The 18,534-nt window shown below is 39.5% G+C and overlaps 1 protein-coding gene across 9 annotated transcripts in view; it reads left to right on the top strand.

The window, feature by feature from the left end:
- The window catches only part of RBMS3 (RNA binding motif single stranded interacting protein 3), a 698,917-nt gene that overhangs the window by 290,554 nt on the left and 389,829 nt on the right, over positions 1 to 18,534 (top strand). The gene's annotated exons all lie outside the window — the stretch shown is intronic.

The raw sequence follows: 18,534 nt of genomic DNA on the forward strand, positions 1-18,534 counted from the left end.
GTTTATATGTTGTGTCCTCTTCTGTGAAGTCCTTTTGGAATTAGGTACATCACTGAAATGGCATAGGGGTGAAAGAGAAGCCAACCAAGCCAAAAGTGTCCCTGAGTGACAGGTTTTGACGTGTCCCTTGTTGGTGAATGCAGTGGCTGCTGAACTGGATTTTTAGTTCCCTTGGCTATGTTTTCCTTCCTTGGTGGTTTTTTGTTGTTGTTGTTGTTGTTGTTTTTAACCAAATATTTAAGCCAAGAGTGTGTGTGGGATGCTTGTCTCACAGCATCTAGTGTTGTCGGCCTTGAAATAGTAATGCTGTTCAGCCAGTGTTGTACATAAAATGAGTGACTGACTTTGGCTGCACTGGACATGGGACAGAAGTTTTCCTCACCTTCCTTGGGTCCCCATTAGGGTTAAGGGGGATTCCTGATTGAGCCTGGCATGTCACACTCCAAAACAAATGGGATGCAGTTAGATGATATGCATCGCTGCTTCTCAGGCCTAAGGGGTGACTCAGAGGCCACACTGGGTGGGAATGGCCTGGACCTTGCCACATGTGAATGTGTTTGGTTTGAAATTCTGCAGTAATGCAGGAATATCCTTAAATAGCACTGGTGAGCCTTATAAATTAAGCATTTGTTTAGTCTTTCATTGTTCAAAAGAATCTTCAATTATAGCACTGGTTTGCACACGAATGTATGTTATTAAACCATTAAAAAAAAAAAAAAATGCACCATGCTTGGAGGGTGGTGTTTTGCAAAGTTAGAACTTGGCATTATAAACTCATTCCTTAGTGTTTAAGTGAAACATGAAGGAAGAATGGAAGTCTGGAAGTTAACTCTACGTGGTACTTCTTTAAGCAAGTCAGCAAAGCTATGTGGTGCCCTTCTGCCTTCCTTTGCATCAGCAGTAACTATTTTCTTGCTTTAAAGATTTTATTAAAATCCTCCGGACACTCCTTCCAACCTATTCATCCATCCACAAGTCTCTGCACAGTGTCAAACACAAACTCCTAATAGATCCACTTCATGTTGAAGTTTGCAAGCACCTCATAAATGTTAAATCTGAGCCAATATGAATTCCTCTATCTCTTGGGATTAATGAGCACTCTTCAAGGAAAAATAAGCAATAAAAAAGAAAAAAGAAGCCTGAACTAACTTTCTTGTTAAAACTTGCCTCATATATCTGTGCATTTTGAACGCTTTTTGTAAGCAAAGTTTTTACTTAAATTCAAGGTAAATTTTCTAGTTAGTCATGATACTTTTAGAAAAATATTTTAATCTGAGTGGAAATGAATCTGATCCCCTAAAATGATAGCATGTGAAGTACACACTGGATTCTTTCATTTTGCTTGGGTTTTTGAGACATCAAGGTACATTTTGTTGATGTTCCCAGGCTTTTATGTAGAGTATGAGGGTTGGAGGTATTCTTTCAGGAAGTAAAGGCTGACATTCTTGTATGATCATTTGTTTTGAGGAGCTGAGCTCTTAAATAAAACATCAAATATGAGAAAATCAGAAGAATTGTCAGTGTCGTCATTACTTGAATGCAGTTCAGTTCAGCAGTGTTGAAAAGTTGTCATCTGGAGGTTACAAGATGTCCTCTGACACAGAGCAGTTTTCTCAAAGACAGCTGTATATTAGGTTGATCTAACAAAATTGCTACCTGCAGAAAGATAGACAGGGCTGTGTTTTTGGTCATCATCTTGACTTCACGTGTGATAGGGCCAGGAGATCCTGCTAATAACGAGGGTAAGAAATACTGAGCTGTTACTGTAAGGACAAGAAAGCCTATATGCATTGAAAACAAGCCAAGCCAACAATTCTTCTGGATTTTTAGCATTGTTATAAAATAAAAAGGCGTGCAACCATGCTTTTGCTAGTCTTCTTAAGAGACTTTGTTCCCCTTTCATCCTGTTGTACTAATTCCATCAGGCTCATGCTTTGAGGAAAAAAAAATAAAAATATTTTGAAGCACTGGTTGAAAGTATCAAATTTGACTTGCCGGTGTGAGTCAGAAGTAGTTTTAGCACATGCTTAGGCAGGAGGATGTCTAGCGCTTGGCTGAGGCAGACTCAACAGAAGAGCTTTCGGTTCCTGTGCAAGCACACTGAAATCTGGCACCCACCTCTGAGGGCAGTTGGGGTCACAGCTACCACACACAGATGCACTGATTGTTCCTCTCCAACAACACAAGAATCCTTGCAATCCATTTGAAGCTTACTGATTCGTGCTTTTAATTGGTGAATGTTTCAGGGATGTGAATGCTCCTAAAACTGTCACCTGTTGTAGGTGAGTACCTCCTGAAAGCGCAGGGAGCACAACTGGTCCCTGCTGAAGTAACACATGGGGTGAATCATCACATACCCTGTAGTCGTTCTGGTGGGACCATGAATCTGACCTCAAAACTGAGGAGATTCACTCTAGAGCTTCAATCAAAGAACTGTTCTTCTCATCTCTTGAGGTCCTCTGTTTTCAAAGATGTTCCTGCTTAAATGTGTCTTGATGATGTACAGGTAACCTCCAAGGAACAGAAATAATCAGAAAATGTGGAGATGCTCTATTATGCTTTATTTCAAAGCACTGACCTGTGCAGGAAGCCGTCTGAATGTCTTTGATCACCTTTTCTCCTATTTGAGCCCTGCACGGAGCATCATCTGTCATGAGGTTCCGTAAGTGAGAGCAAAGAGGTGGTTTGCAAATCTTATGCCCTTTCAAAATCTACTTGAGCACATCTAAAACAAATCAAGAAAGTAATATTTGTGTAGCATGGTCATGAAATCATTAGCAAGCTGGCTGGCAAATTAGAATTTTTTTAAAAAGGGAAATTTAATTAAATAATGGCATAGTTGTAGTGCAGTTTCATATCCTCCTTCTAGACAAGCATTCATTATGAGCTTGAGTAAATATTAGATATTTATCACACAGGATGTTAAATATTTAAATTTTCTCGTAACAGATATATATTTCTACTTAGTAGGCTGCTGCACAATATTGAGTTAGAAGGCCATGTTTTCCTTAAGTTATTTTCTTACTTGAATGTCAACTTATAATAAGCAAGCACTGAAATCATTGAAAGTAAGATTTTTTTTAATTCTTATTTCACAGTTAGGTGGCAACTCCAGGCATTCTATTTCATGAGCATCTCATAAGAGCCTGGTTGTGAAGGCTGTGGCCAGCAGCAACCAGCATATGCAGTCAGCACTGTAGGGTAAAGATATGGAAGGTATTCCACTGGCTTTTGTGGGACGTCTTACATACTTTGGGTATTTTGTGTAAGGATTTTTCTGCAGCAGGATATAAACTGAGCACACCATGAGCTCTCTCGGGCCAGAACAGCCATAATCTTTCTTGTAAGTATCCATATGTCCCAGCAGCTTACAGCATTATATGGTGAGCTTATACAGTGTGTAATTCAGAAAAAGCTGTGGGTCCAGCTCCTCGCTGAAAGTAGACCTGCTTAGGTAAATTCTTTAAAGCTCCAGATGTTTTTTGTTTGTTTGTTTGTTTGTTTTGTCCATTTGTTGCATCACTCTGTCATAGATTTCTGGCATCTAGGGGAGAAGTTGCAGGTGGTTCCCGCAGTGCTTGACCAGGATGCAGTTGGCCCAGGGGAAACCAAGTTATCACATTACTTCTAAATTAGCAGATCTTGGTAGAAATTTAGATCTAGAGTGTTATGATTATAAGTGTGCTCGGGACAGCGAAAGACTTTTGAGCTAGAAGGAAATGTATTACTAGACCTTGTGTCTGGCTTGTAACTGTGCCACCAGCTGGAAGGGAGTTTCTGAGGGTATGTGGCGTAAGAAATAGCTTGTGCTAAAAACGGACTGGAAAACCAGGATTAATTGCATCACACGTGATGCTTTCCCTAAAGGTATTCTCATGGTGTGGTTGCGTTATCTTTTTATTATTCATTTATTTATTTCAGGAGACATACACTAGCTATTTGTAATTTTAAAAGCGTTAGGAAGCAGTCAAAACAGTGACAGCTAGGTCAGAAAAACAGATGCATTCCTCCATCATAATTGCACATGATAATCCTCTCTATTGTTGTTATTTTGAAAGAAATTATGCTGATTTTAAATTAGTCTTTGATTTGTCTTCTGTACAAGAACCATTGTCGAGTTATCTTTGCATTAGAATTGACAAACCTGCAGTTTGTCATTCAGTCATTTAGCATCAACCCAGCAAGTACGGTGCTGTTCTGCAGCATGACTGTATAAATCAAAAACTAATATTTGTTACTACCTTTTAAAAAGTTGCTGACATCCTAGAGGGATGCTAAATGAGCCTTATTGATGTTTCATTCTAATTAAATACAGGGTAAATGTTCTGTAATTGCACCTTTCATTAAAATGTGAATGTGTGATTTGCAAGCTTCCCGGTGCTGCCCTTTAAAAAATCATTTGAAAATATTTTGGTCCGATGGCAGTAAGTCACTATAGCTTAGCAATGTATTGGTAATTTAATAAGCTGCTGGCATTTGTTTTGGAGAAATTGTCCTTCGGATGCGCAGCTGTCAGGCTGCTTGACTATGTAATTCTTCTTCATGTGAAATAATACAATAATGTTCTTGGTATCAAATTGAATGCTTGACCATTACTGGCGCTTGGCATCTTTATGTGTAGACTGCCATTATTTCACAGTAGAAGCATTACTTGGTGACAAACACACTTTTTTTTTTTTTTTTTTAATGTCTATTAGTCTCATTTCAAAGGATTTCAGAGGTGGACCACTGTTGCTTTGGGTCTGAGGAGTTGCATGTTGTGAAACGAGAGGGGCAGCTCAGTCATTTTTGATGTGTTGAAATGAATAGATGTTGAAATTAGGCTGTCAGTACTGCAGGTGTGTTTATGCCTCCTGCAAATGACCAAAATATTCCATTCTGTGAGAGGAGATGGGAAAAATTTACATTCTTACCTTCCTGAAATTACGATCTGTATTAATGATTTAGACCGTTGTGTTATGAGAGCATCGATTTCATCTGTTAGAATGATTCCTTTTAATGAAATTGTTCAAGGCTCAGTTCACCACAGAGGAGAGGCTGCTCTCTGCATTATTGGAGCCAAGTTAAGGTCACAGATCTTGGCTCTTCCATCATGAGAATCGTTCAATAGAAAACATGGATGGGCCAGAGAACAATTTCTAGCTAATTCCATGATTGCTTTGAAAGCAGTGGTGAAAAGCACAGGAGTTAATGAGTCTCTCCATTACTTACTCCATTCCACCTAACTCAGTGAGCTAAACAAAACAAAAAAATACAACAACAACAAAAAAAAACACTCTGAATTTTAACTGAAGCTATTAAAACAACAACAACAACAACAACAAAAACTGTCCCCAAAATAGACCTGTTTCAGCTGATAAGGAGGCCTGCCTCTAGTGAAAGAATAGATCAAATGGTTGAAAGAGTGACTCTCTTGTTTTCTGTTCTTCTGTTTCTGTGGCCTTGAGGAAGCCAATTCATCTTTACTTCAATCTTCTCATTTGGAAAAATAATGTTTTCCCACTTTGTGAAGCTTCTGAATTTGCAGTCCTTGAACTGCTTTATGAAGTACAGGTGCAATTTACCTACAAAGTGTTCCTGTTGGCCAGCAGAACTAAAGTACATTTTCTGTTCTTTAATTATCTACTTGTTATATGTTAGAAGACAAGACAAAAAAACACACGCAGCCCACAAAACCCGACAAGCCAGGTCTTCCTCATGTCTGTCATACAGTCCTTTAAAAAGAAAGCTGGGCAATCAGACAAGAGCTGCACAAAATAAGAGTTGCTACATAAAGCCGTATCTAAAATGTGGAGGAAATAATTGTTGTCCCATCGTGCATTTGGGTGTACAGAATTGGAAATGTGCTGCCATATACAATATAATAATTACGTACGCAATATGTTTTGTTGTATGGATATAAATCTATAATGTTCTGTAATCAGTATCTGTATATAAAACATATAAATGTGTGTGTTTGTGTTCTAATATGTAAACAAAATTTACTACATAGAACAATAATTGAATAAGTATGATAATATATTTCATGTTCAGGATGCCCTTGAGCAACATTTTCCACTTCAAAGGCATTTGAATATGTTACTGGCCCCTAAGTATCTTTATCGTAGCAAAATCAGCCTGTATTCTAGGACATACTCTGTGCATTCCCTAGATAGCACTGATATAAGGCTAATTTTCTTGTTTTCATGTAAACAAGGAAAGCTGCAATTCAGTGCGTTTTGTCTGGCACAGAAGGGACAAATGATAGTAATAATACCTACCTCTTTTCCAGCACATCTCAAAGCATTTGGTCTAACTATGAGTCAGATGCTATCAAAAAATACCAATTTCTTATGTGCAATTACGGCATAAGTCTTGAATGCTCCCCAGGTCTTGGAGTGCTGCTGCATTATGCCCAAGTATGAAAACAGAGGCACCCAACATTTAGGACTAGTGTAAGGTGGAAAGGGCCAAAAAGGAAAAAATAAATCTTGGAGTAGGTTGGAAGGGTCCTTAAAGTTCATGCTGTTCCAATCCTTCTGCTATGGGCAGGGAGAAGTCTCAGTAGACCATGATGCCCAAAGCCCCATTCCGTCTGGTCTTTCACTTTCAGGGATGGAACATCCACAGCTTCTCTGGGCAGCCTGTTTCAGTGCCTCACTAACCTCATAGAGAAGAATTTATTTCTTATATCTAATTTTAATCTACCCTCTTTTAGTTTTAAATCATTACCCTTTGTTCTATCAATATGTGCCCTTATAAAAAAAATCCCCTCCCCAGCTTTCCTGTATGGCCCCTTTAGGTGCTAGAAGGCCACAATTGGATCTCCCCGAAACCTTCTCTTCTCCAGACTAAGTCCAGCTCTCTCAGTCTTGAAAGGAGAGGTGCTCCAGCCTTCTGATCATCTTTGTGGCCCTCCTTTGGACTCTCTCCTGTGACTCCACAGCTTTCTTTCCTGGGGCCCCCAGGCTTGGACACAGTGCTCCAGAAGGGGCCTCACAAGGGCAGAGTAGAGGGGGACAATCTCCTTCCTTACTGGCCACCCCTCTTTTGATGCAGCCCAGGATATGATTGGCTTTCTAGTCTGCAAGCTCACACTGCTGGCTCTTGTTGAGCTTCTTTGTCCACCAATATATTTATGTGCTTCTCCTCAGGGCTACTCTCAATCAATTATCTGCCTAGCCTGTTTTATGCTTGGGATTGCCCCAACCCAGGTGCAAGACCTTGCACTTGGCCTTGTGGAAAAATAGTTCAGGATTACATGCTTTCAGAGACGTGCTTTCTGCTGATGCAGTTCATTTAGGAATGCACCTGTGTTAGGTTCTCACCTTATTTTACTGCAAATACCAGAGGAGTTTAAAGGATCTTTTTTTGCATAGGTCTGCTGGGCTCTGATCCTAACTCCCATCTCCAGTCACAACTTGGCAGGAAGCTGAATGAGGAACTCTTCGGGCTCAGTGCTCGCAGGAAATTGGGTGTGTTCCCGCAACAGTCTTGTCTTCCCTTCTCCTAGTGTGCTGCTTCTGCAGTTGCTTACTGTTTCCTTATAATTTATCTATCTGATATGTTCAATGAGAAAAGAGTCTCTACAAAAAATTCCACTGGGACGCTTACTGAAATACCAGCGAAACCTAGAAAAAGCAGTCTTCATTTTTAAACTGTGACTTGTCCACCAGTCTGAGGATTTGAAAGAATCATCTCACCTTTGAACACACTTCACCTTCAGGAATGTTCATCTTTTAACAGCTGTGTAGGAATGACTAGAAGGAAGAATGTCAGGAAGGAGGACGGAAAGAGCTCTTGGACTCAATATTGTATCTTAACTGTGATGTTACTGATGGGAATGTGATTTCTTGTCTCCTCATCTCTGTAAGTGATATATGACTTCTGCATAGGCTGCTCAGTGTCTTTTCTGCGTTGCTTCCAGAACAAGAGCTCAGCTCTGTGAGGAAGGGCTGACATAATGAGACGCAAGTCCTGAAAATCCTTTTTAGTGGCAGTGGGCAGGAAAAATACTTCAATTTGGGTCAAGATACAAGGCTGGACTAAAGTATATGGTTTTTGGATTACTGAGTGCTCCTTAGGAATAATTCAAGTGCATTGTGGGGGAAACAGTGCTTAGGTGACATTAGAGTAGCTGAAGGACAGCAAAAAGATTACCTTAACTTTGAGGACAACCATACAGTTGCCTACCTTTGCACTCCTATATTTGGCCCAGTTTAAAATGTCAGAGAACAAGCCATGTGAATATGCCAGGTAACCTATTTTGCAGAATTTAAAGGTAACAAAGTGTTCAGTTGATGGGGCACAACCATAAAGAGGAACTGAATCAATAGACCTATTTGAGTCAGACCTGCTGAACTGCAAGAAGTGATTTACTGCTCTTCAGTTTTTGAAGAAAGGTACTGTATCTTATGCTTCTTTCATTATGCCACAGTCTGTCAACCAACACATAAGCATACCTAAACATTCTCTCGATAATGATAGAGATGGCAATAAAGGAATGTGTGTATTTGCATATGAATGTTGGTGTTAAATTTGCTTGATATTTCTGAAAATTTAGATAAAGATGACTGCAGCATTCGTGCTTATCTTCACTGCTTACGAGTGACTGATCTAATAGCAGTAACAGGTCTTACACTCATTTATGCCCCAATTCCTAGAGGTGACACCTCTTGGCAATGCTAAACTCTCGTTACTCCCCCTAATTTAGTGATCTCCTGGAAGATGTTCAGTTTGGCTAACCTGTGTTTCAGGTGCACTGTGGCCTTACTCTTTCTAGAGTATACTGTAAATAACTGGACTCTGAACTTGGTTATCTACCTTAGGCACAGCTTTTTCTTCTTTAATTTTGCACTTGTGTGGCATCAATCTAGCAAGTTTAACAATACCGAAAGCTCTGAAGAAGAAAATAATTATAGGAAAATGAAATAAAGAAAGCAACCAATGATGCTGACAAATGACAAGAAAAAAAAAACCAACAAAAAACAAATGGAAGTTCAGGAATAAATAATGTGTGCCTGATAATTGAGAAATCATCTGTCAGATCTCATAGAATTTTGGGGTGTGTAAATGCGTCGATATCAGCTTTTAACAAAGCAACAAAGTGTAACTCATTCAATTAAGCCATTACGTAGAGGCTTTTGTAGCTGTGCGCAGGTGTGCTGGGAGCAGTAATCCGCAGTGTGAATCTGCATATATGTAGGTTTAGAACAGGAAAACCTTAGAACAGCTCATCTGAAGCCCATTTCTGGAAGCTTTTTTTCCGGAAGAGATTTTGCTTGTTTGCTTTGTGTATTTTTTTTTTCCTTCCTATCTTACTTCTCAGGTCCTATTAGTAGTGAAAAGATACTTCCAGGTTTAGTACATGTCCACTTGGGATTCTTTTTTAATTTTTATTTGCATAAGCACTGTGGCATACAGAGAGGCTTGGAGGAAGACTTTTGAGATGGAAATGCATCTAAAATGAAATTGGTTCTATTTTCTTTTCCTTGTTTGGAAATACAGCATTTGAATTTGTCAACTTGCCCTCTGTATCCGGTGATTGTGAAGGGTGGGAAAGGGAACAGCTTTATGTAAGTGTATAGATACGTTACGTTATCTTTCATTGCCTTGCTGAGAACAGGATTTGAATTAGCAGTGTATGTTTTTAGAGTTGCAACAGCTTCTTAAAATAGTCAGTTATTTTAGTTTTCCTTTAGTAGACAATTAATTATTCCTCAATACCCAAAAAAGTATTATGGAACATGAAATTAGATGAATGTGACTTATTTGATCATCAAAGAAAATTTGGGGGAGGTTAAAAACCTGATTTATTGAAAATATCTTACATTGAATAAACTGTTTAATGATGCATACATTTAATTCCCTTTTTCAATCTTGTACTTATTGGTTTTGCTGTGCTAGCCTGTTATGCTCTCAGCAACGTCTCTTGCTCATTGTGCTTTTTTGGTGTTCTTCCACTAGCTCCAAACATCACACAGTTCATCCAAAACCATAATTAGGAAAGAAAAAGCTATGATCAGCATTGCTTGAACATGAATGTTAAAATTAGAAATGGCACAAAAGTCTCCTGATTCATCATATCAGGTGGCCTTTTTCTTCTGTTATTAAGAGCAGGAGGAAGCATACACCCCTTTATTTCATTGCACAGCCTAAGTCCAGCATTTGGATGTGAAGGACATTTCAAGGAATAAACCTGTCCTGAAGATTATTGCAGGGGAAGAAAAAAAAGGAATAGAGACCAATGAAATTTTTCAATAAAGAAAGGCAAAATGGAAGGGATATGTAGCTTGCTGCTAAAGTTTATGTTGTGCAAAAGTACGACACAATAGCAGCTCTTGAAGGGAAAAGTGGTTTGATGAAATAAAAAGCAAGGGTTATCTTCTTTGAGGGGGTCATTGACTGAGGGTACTAGATGTGCCCAGAACTGCTTGATTTAAACCATGACAGGACCTGTCCTTTGAACTCGCATCTCTAACCTTAAGGGAAAAATTCTTTTCCATCACTGAAAAAACAAATGAGAAATCTAACTTTTTTTGGGGGGGGGGAGAAAGTGAAAAGACTTTAATATTTTGCTTGCAAACATTCTAGCAATGTTTGTAAACTATATATAGATTCTTGAGTCATATTTCTTAAGTAATTGCCAGGCACAGTTCTAGTCCCCAAGAACTTATAAAAAGATATTATGAAGAGGAAGGATGAATTCCTTGCAGATGAAGTTGCCGAAATAATGCTTAGTCCATTTGACTCTGCATTGAAATTAAGTTTTTTCTTTAGAACCTTGCCGTAAAGCACAATATAACGTCAAATAACCAACTTTAAAGGATACATTTTACGAATATTTTGGATTACACCATTAAAATTTATGTAGAAAATGTATTCTAACAGAGCACAGACTTCTAGCAGACAGAATTCATCTGTGTTACTTTGAATGGGTAATGCTTTGACTTCATTATTAACTGGCTGATGATACTGATGTTCTCTAAGTGCTAAATAGATTCAATGCATTATAAAACATGTTCCTGTGGGATATTCAAAGGACTTAAATCCAGCCTTGATTATTGTTTTCACTACTTACTCTATGAATGAAAATAGACACTGCAGATCTGCATAAAAGTTGTGAAAATCCCCGGAGTTTGACCTCATCTATAATTGCTTTCTCTCTTGTAGCTGCTCAGAGCCATTCAGGTGCTGGCCGATTTTACATACCAACATTGTCACGCATCAAGTATTGCTGATAAAATAAGTCATAAATTTGGTGGCAATAAATGAGCTGCCTCTTTCTTTACGTAACCCAAATGCTTGGTATTTCCAGCAAGAGAACTGCTTTCCTTATGATAAGTTGTCCTTTCCTATAAGAGAGACTTTTAATTCTTAAGCAACTGTAATATGGAGCAAAACACTGCAGTAGCAGCTGGAAACTGGTTTTAAGCTCGAATGGAGCTGCTTGTGTCGCTGCCAGTTCTGTGTTCTGTCCAGAGGGCTTTCCCAGATCCTCCACCTTCACCTGCCCTCTGGCAGGCCTGGGTGGATCTGTACGTGGATCCATCAGGAGTACTGGTGTGCTGGACTGGTTTCTACATATAGCAGGAATTACCTTGAGGAGTGTTCTGCCAGGGGCGTATTATATACAGTGACTAGGAGAATACTGATAAGGATGTTCTTACATATATACAGGAAGCAGCATTTTTATAAGACAACTTTCTTATGACCCAGGATAGAATCTGAGCAATAAGGCTATTGCACTATTTTGTCTCCCTGATGGTTAGATGTATACGTTGTGTTTTCAAAAGCTAGTAACCAATGTGGATTCCTGACTGTTCTACTTTTCTCCTTCTTTGCTTCTTGCCACTTGCTTCCCTCACCAAATGAAACATTTTCCGAGGGACTATTTAATACATAAAAAGAGAAGATGTGACCTTAAGATAATGAGCTTTCCTGTAGTGAGCTGCCAGTCATTCTGTTTTTATATCCAGTGACCAAAACCCTGGTCTTGATCTGAAGACTGGAGCTTGGCAAATTGGTCAGATCTAATACTGTGCTTCTGCATTCGCATAAGTAACTCTGAGTCTCAGGACATCTCAGTAGGTGCTGGTTTGTTCTGGACAGTACTGGTGAATCACTTAAGTGATGTCAGCGTTACTACAGGGCAATGACAGTGACAGCAGCAAATACAGAAGGGAGCGTTGTGCTTCTGCTTTCTGTCTGTGGATCTTATTGCTTTGTTTTCTCAGTGTCAGAAGTAGTCCTTTTGCTTGCGCTTTGAGTGATGCCTGTGTAATACCAGGCTCTGCTGTTTGTTGCTCTCCTCCACTCCAAGGTCTGTGACTGGTTTGTGCAAAACGGAGCTGAGTGCAGAGGAGAGATGCTCCTGTTGCTCTCAAGGCTCCGCTCTTTCCTGTTTACTTCTGACACTGATGGACAAATGTGTCAGAAACCAAGCCTCCTGGCTTCACCTCCTTGCTTCTAGAAGATGATGCTTGTTTCAGGGACAGCTTTGGAGGTTTGATGTGTTTTTAGCTGCTTACTGCATTTCTCAGCCACTTCTGTGTAAGAAAGCTGAAATGCCCTCCTGGGTTAAGGCCAGAGACCCTGCAGAACTGCTAGGCTGCTCCAGCAGTGGCAGCAGTGCACGCCTGGCCCATTGCTCATGGATTGCCCCAGTGTTCTCAGCTGTTGCATTTGGCACAGGGTGGGGGATGTCTCTGCTTTTATCATGTGCCTAGAGGTCAGTTAACCGATAGCTTCTGATCCGTTTTTCATCGTCCTTGTGCCACCTGCCTCTGTGGCCTTTGGCAGCAGCAGATGCCACGAGCTTGCTGCTGTAGTGTGAAGTTCTGTCTTTCACATGCTTTAAACTGGCTATTTGTGATTTTCAACTGTTGTCTGCTCGCTTGTAGTGTTCCAGGGTTTGGAGAACAACTATGGTGCACTCACCTCACCTGCTGACTGTGTGACTTTTTGGGAAGCCTCTCTGTTGTTACCACCCACCCATGCCAGCTATCTCCAGGTCGGAGTGTCACAGCCTTTGTAGCCTCTCATTTTAAGGAGCAAGCTGCCTGGCCAGACTTCAGGCAAAACACCTCACTAAAGCTGTTTTCTTTGAAAACGGCTGTGTAAAATTCGGCATCCCAAATTCCTCCTAAGGGACTCAAATAAGCGGACTGATATTCAAACCTGCCTACGCCCCGGTAGTTCCTTTGCAGTGATTAGAAACTGCTGACTCTTCGGCGATTTTGAAAATTAGGCCAAGGATTTAGTTGCCCAAGGGTGGTATTTTCAGAAGCGTATGGGTTAGGGCAAGGAGTGGTGCCTGTAGGCACCTAGCTGCAGTGGCAGGTTGAAGGGCGTAACCTTAAGAATCCTTTTCAGAAAAGTGTTACCTTTTGTATTTGGTTGCATGGAGAGGCAGATGGGATTTATGGAAGCTGAAGTAAGAGAGAAAACCAGAGGTATTTTCCATATTCTTGCTCTGAGGGGCTGTGTTGTTAGAAATGTTAGATTTTGAGAAATATTTCTGAGCAGACATGGACTGTGGTGAGTCAGGGAGTTTAATAATGTGTTTTTGATCTGTAAATGTTACTATGCCACGGTTAAAAGGTAACTGTATTTTTCTTGTCCAGTAATCAGTGCTGGCTTAACTGCAGTGCATTTCCTTTCAGGACTGCGTGGTGAGTTATAGCAGAAATGAGCTATTGACTGGGATCTTATCATTTATCTAGACTACTTTCAGTTATTTGAAATGTGCCTGGGAGGTAATAGGTGGCAATTTGCATTCTTTTGTTCTGTGAATTTTACCTGACAGTCTTGTCTATAGGCTCTTTTGAAAGGTTTAAAGGAACACCATAGATGGGGGGAAGCAGAACAAAATCGTGACCTTCCTGTTACATATTTTTGTTGCGTCAAAATTCTACCAATTTAGAACAGTTTTGCTGAAGCAAAGGCAGGAAGAGGAAGCAGCACGTCTCATCAAAGAGAGCAACAAAGGGAAAAAGAGTAAATTATCCCAGCGAGTTTTCTTTGTTTGTCTTCTTTATCTCCTATCCTTCCACTGAAACTGATTTTTTCCCCTGTTACTTTATGAGAATTCCAATGAAATACATAAAAATTCCTGTCTTTCCAAGACAGAACTACCAGGAGAATTTTTTCCATCCCCGTATGAAAATTCAGGTTACATATTATAAATTATTTAAAATGACTGTCCATGTGAAGCCCAGCCTATAATGGAATCTTCTAACATGTAGTTTAGCTATTTAAAAGGGTATTGGGTAAAAAATGTATGGTAACAGGATCTCATTAATGGAACAGATTTGATTTGAAGCCTTGATGCAGCTGTTGACAGCATAATTAAAATGATTAATTTGGAGTAGAAGGAGTACTTTGAACTAATTTGAAAAAATGACTATGATCTTGGCCATACATCTGACCAGTGTTAGGCAGGTACACGGCAAAACAGAAACAGAGAAACCCTGAAGAAGTGTTTTAGCTGTAAAAGGGAAAGCTTTGTCTCAGATTCCTGTTCATGTTTTTATTTTTTATCTCAAATACTTCCTAGCACAAAATTAAGAAGGTTAAAAAAAAGAAAAAAGCAAAACAAAACCCTAATGTATGAACAAAACCAATTATTTATGATTTCTTTCCTAAATCTTTAGGGATTTCTGCATGTGCCATTTAGCCACAAAGAATCAAATCATAAATTAAGTTACTAAATGGTCTTTGCATTTAATTCCATCTGTTTTTGTCATCTGAAACACAGTTGACTGCATTGTGTTTGATGAGAGGAAAAAATCCACATATTTGTACACACACAAAAATACATATATATTAGTGTGAATATATATATTTTTTTTGTCTGTTTCTTTTTCTTTTCCTCTTTCCCTCCATCATGGTGGGAATTTCAGTTAATGCCTGAGGCAATGCCCCACAAGGATGTTTGGAATTCCTTTGCTTCCCATAAAGTAGATCTTTGGAATCTGTAAGAGGGTTAGAAAAGACATGGTTGTTCTGTAACAATCATCTTAACTTCTGTTAGTTTATTTTCCTGTTATTAATAATGAAATAAGTTTGATGTACTTATAATTATATCTTAAAACAAGAGCTAGGCTGTGTTTTCTAGTTCTTACACAGACTGAAATTCCCCTGTTAATGTACACTGTGGCACGCGCTATATTCTCATGTATACTGCTGTAGGTGCATGTTTAAGCTTATATAGTTAATCCTTCCTTTTGGTTGGAGTTTTTATGGCATTTAATTGCTGAAAACTTTAACACAGGTAATTAATTGTTGACACAAACTGGATTCTGCAGTTCATGTTGTATTAGCATAGTCAAGCATGTATTTCTATATTGCTTCACCCCTTTGTGCAGGCAGCGTTCTATAGGGCTGTAAGGTGTGGTGGTTGAGCTAGACTTTGGCGAAGGTTAGCTAGAGAAAGCATTCAATTCCAGAGTCTCTTAGCGTTTTTATATTAAAAGTACATATATATTTAGAGTAAATGTTTAATGTTAGAATCACAGTTTGATTTGAAACTTGGAGCTTGAGGACTAGCTTTTAGTTTTTATTTCTCTCCTCTGGGCTTCTAGCTTCATAATTGCTTTTCCTTATCTGTTATTATGGTAAAGAAAACAAGTTTTTATTGTAGGAGAACCAAATGTTTTGCTATGTAAACACAAAAAAAAGCTCACACACTTTTCCTGCAGAGGCATTCTCAACACCGAAGCTTCTCCCATCTGCATGGGTGTCAAGGCATGATGAGTCCGTATGTGTAACAACCTTTTCTTCTAATGTGTGCAAAGAATGTATCCAAAGCTGGTGTGAGGTGCTGTGTTGCATCCTCCCAGTTTTCCTACTCCTTCTGCCTAAAACTGAGACCTGATCTTTGCTAAAGATTCTGCATCCTATATGCACTATGTGGTTCCACACCAGCTCTGGTAACCTTTTCTGACAGCCTAAACGCATGCTTGGAACATGTTAGTTTTCCTTTCCATACTTGAAAAACAAAACTAAACACACACACACATAAAATGCCCCACCAGATTTCTTAAACAAATGATCTGCCTTTTTTAATCTTTGCCTGACCTTTGGAGTTAAGCCTCTCAGTGGTGTATAAATAAGTGGTGACCAATTACTCTTGGGAAGAAGGAAGTTTGATGAATCACAGGAAACAGTAAATTATGTGGATTCCACATGATTCCCAAGGTTGAAACAACTTTTTTTTCTTTCCCCCCTGAGCAGGGGCCCTAAAGTGTCACAGGTCTGATAGGGTTGTAGGCTCAGTTTTCTTCTGGAGGGCACGGTGGGGCAGTGGGGGAGGGAAAGCAGAAGATTTCACAGCTTTTATGGCATTGTGGAGGTTAAATTCGCTCCCTGTTTCCTCCCTGGAGGGTGAAGAGAAACAATTGTGGCATGCTAAAATTGTTGAAACCAGCTATTCAGGGAGCAGCAAGTGATGAGAGTGGGTCCTTTAAAGAAAAAAAATTGCCAGGTTTGACTGCGGTGCTGATACCTTAGGAAGTTTTGCTCTGCTGGTCTCCCATGATTTCGAGTTTCAACATATCCATAAAGTGGTTGTAGTAAAAATAGTTAGGATGGGAATGCTGCAAATACTAATAGCAAATAGACTGCAGGATGTGACAGCAAAAGTGGAAACAGCCTTTCCTGGTCTACTCTGTCTCTGTCTCTTTGCTTCTATTCTCTTGGCTTCCTTGTCAATTAAACTAATTGGTGCTGAAGATATTTCCCTAAAGGAGATCTCATACTAGGGCATTTCAGGCAAAATCATTTGCAAGAATTTTAATCTAGTCAGGATATATTAATAGTATGCAGGTTTTTTTAATGCGTGAACGGAATGCTATGAAATTGCTACACTGTTCGTGGTCCATATAGCCAGACAAAACACTCGGCACTTATTGTCTCCGGGAAAGGAACCATAATTTATACAGCATAGCAACATGCTTTCTTGTGAAGCTACATTAGTATAGTGTAGTTGGAGTCGCAGGAATTTTTACTATTTGATTCGGTCTTATTCACAACAAAAGGAACTTTCTGATGTAAATGAAAGAGTTTCCTTTCCATTTCCTTTCCCTCTTTCCTGTTTTGGTTTGCTGTTTGTACATTTTGTATCAGGAGATCCAGGTCTTTTAATTTACTTGAATGCCTGATATCTGCATTGTGCCACTAAAGGTTTTCATTTAGCGTTTGCTTTACAATAGAATTTATTTATGGTGTATAGTAATAAAGTGTGTTGGAAAGAGATTGAGAGAATGGCACTAAAACTAATGCATCTGGCTGGAATTTAACACACCTTTGGGAGAGTTCATAAAAGGGAAAATCCTAAATTCAATTACAAGCAGTTAATTTTTTAGATGAACATATTTGTGAAGTCTGATTTGGTCACAGAATTTCATTTTGTGTGTGTGTGTGTGTGTGTGTGTGTTTGTATGTGTGTCCATGCAAAGATGTAATCAGCTATCTTTTAGTAACAGCTATGACTCTGCTTGCCAAAGGTGAGCTCTGTTTGGAGAGAACTTGTTGCCTAAGAGATTGCCTGCCTAGTTGTAAGCAAATATAAGTGTAGGATCAATACCATTTCTTAATTTTAAAGCTATTGTTTCTGCTATTGCTGTGTATTCCTTAGTATCAAGGATGTGTGTGATGCTTCCTAAAACAGTGAATGAGGTCCATGTACCATGGACCATAACATGGCCATGCTTATGCAAGGCTGTCACAAATTTGCTGTCGTCCTTGTCTGTATGAATAGCTCTGGTAAAGTCTTTCAGCATTCACCCACATGGCTGGAAACTAGGAGAAGTGAGCAGTATTTTGAGAGCAGCACAGCTTTCCATAGTGGGAATGTCTGGACAGGTGTTGTTTTTGCTGTACCCTTAGAGCTGTTCTCATTTGGGTACCTTTGGGGAGTCTTGCACAGGTCAGATGTGAGGTTTTTATACTACTGCACTTCTGGGATGCAGCAAAATGGAGCTGAAGTAAAGGCTGGGGTCTTAACTCCCACACAGGACCTGAGTTTTAGACTGTTTGAGCTTGGCTCTCAGAGAAAAATTACGTTTCCCACCTGAGTGGCTTCCCAAGAGCATTGGAGTACTGACCTGATAAAACAGCGATATTCCTTTTAGATGAGAACCTGGAGTTGGGTGCCTCCTGCTTCAGGGTGCACTTGGGCCTGCTCCCTCCTGGACACTCACTCATTACAAGCTACTGGTCACAAATCTGCGCAGTTAAAGCCAAGTCATGTACGACTGCTGAAATTATCCTATCTCTTCAGAGGCTCACATGTATCCAAGTGCCACCTCCACAAGGAAGGCTGCCTGAAGCCATGTAGCAAGTGGCTCAGAAGAGAGCTGGGGTGAGGTGTTACCTGCAGAGCTGGATATGCACTGGACTTTCTAATCTGGGATGAATTGAAAAATTGGCTGAAAAATTGATTTGCACTGAAGCCAATAAATCTAAAGCTTTCCATCGTGATTAATTATATTTTCCCCTTAACATGAAGGTGTTTAGATTGAAAATAAAAATAATGAAATAAACAAAGAACCA

Source organism: Gallus gallus, chromosome 2 (assembly GCF_016699485.2).
Source record: "Gallus gallus isolate bGalGal1 chromosome 2, bGalGal1.mat.broiler.GRCg7b, whole genome shotgun sequence".
In the NCBI taxonomy this organism is placed as follows: domain Eukaryota; kingdom Metazoa; phylum Chordata; class Aves; order Galliformes; family Phasianidae; genus Gallus; species Gallus gallus.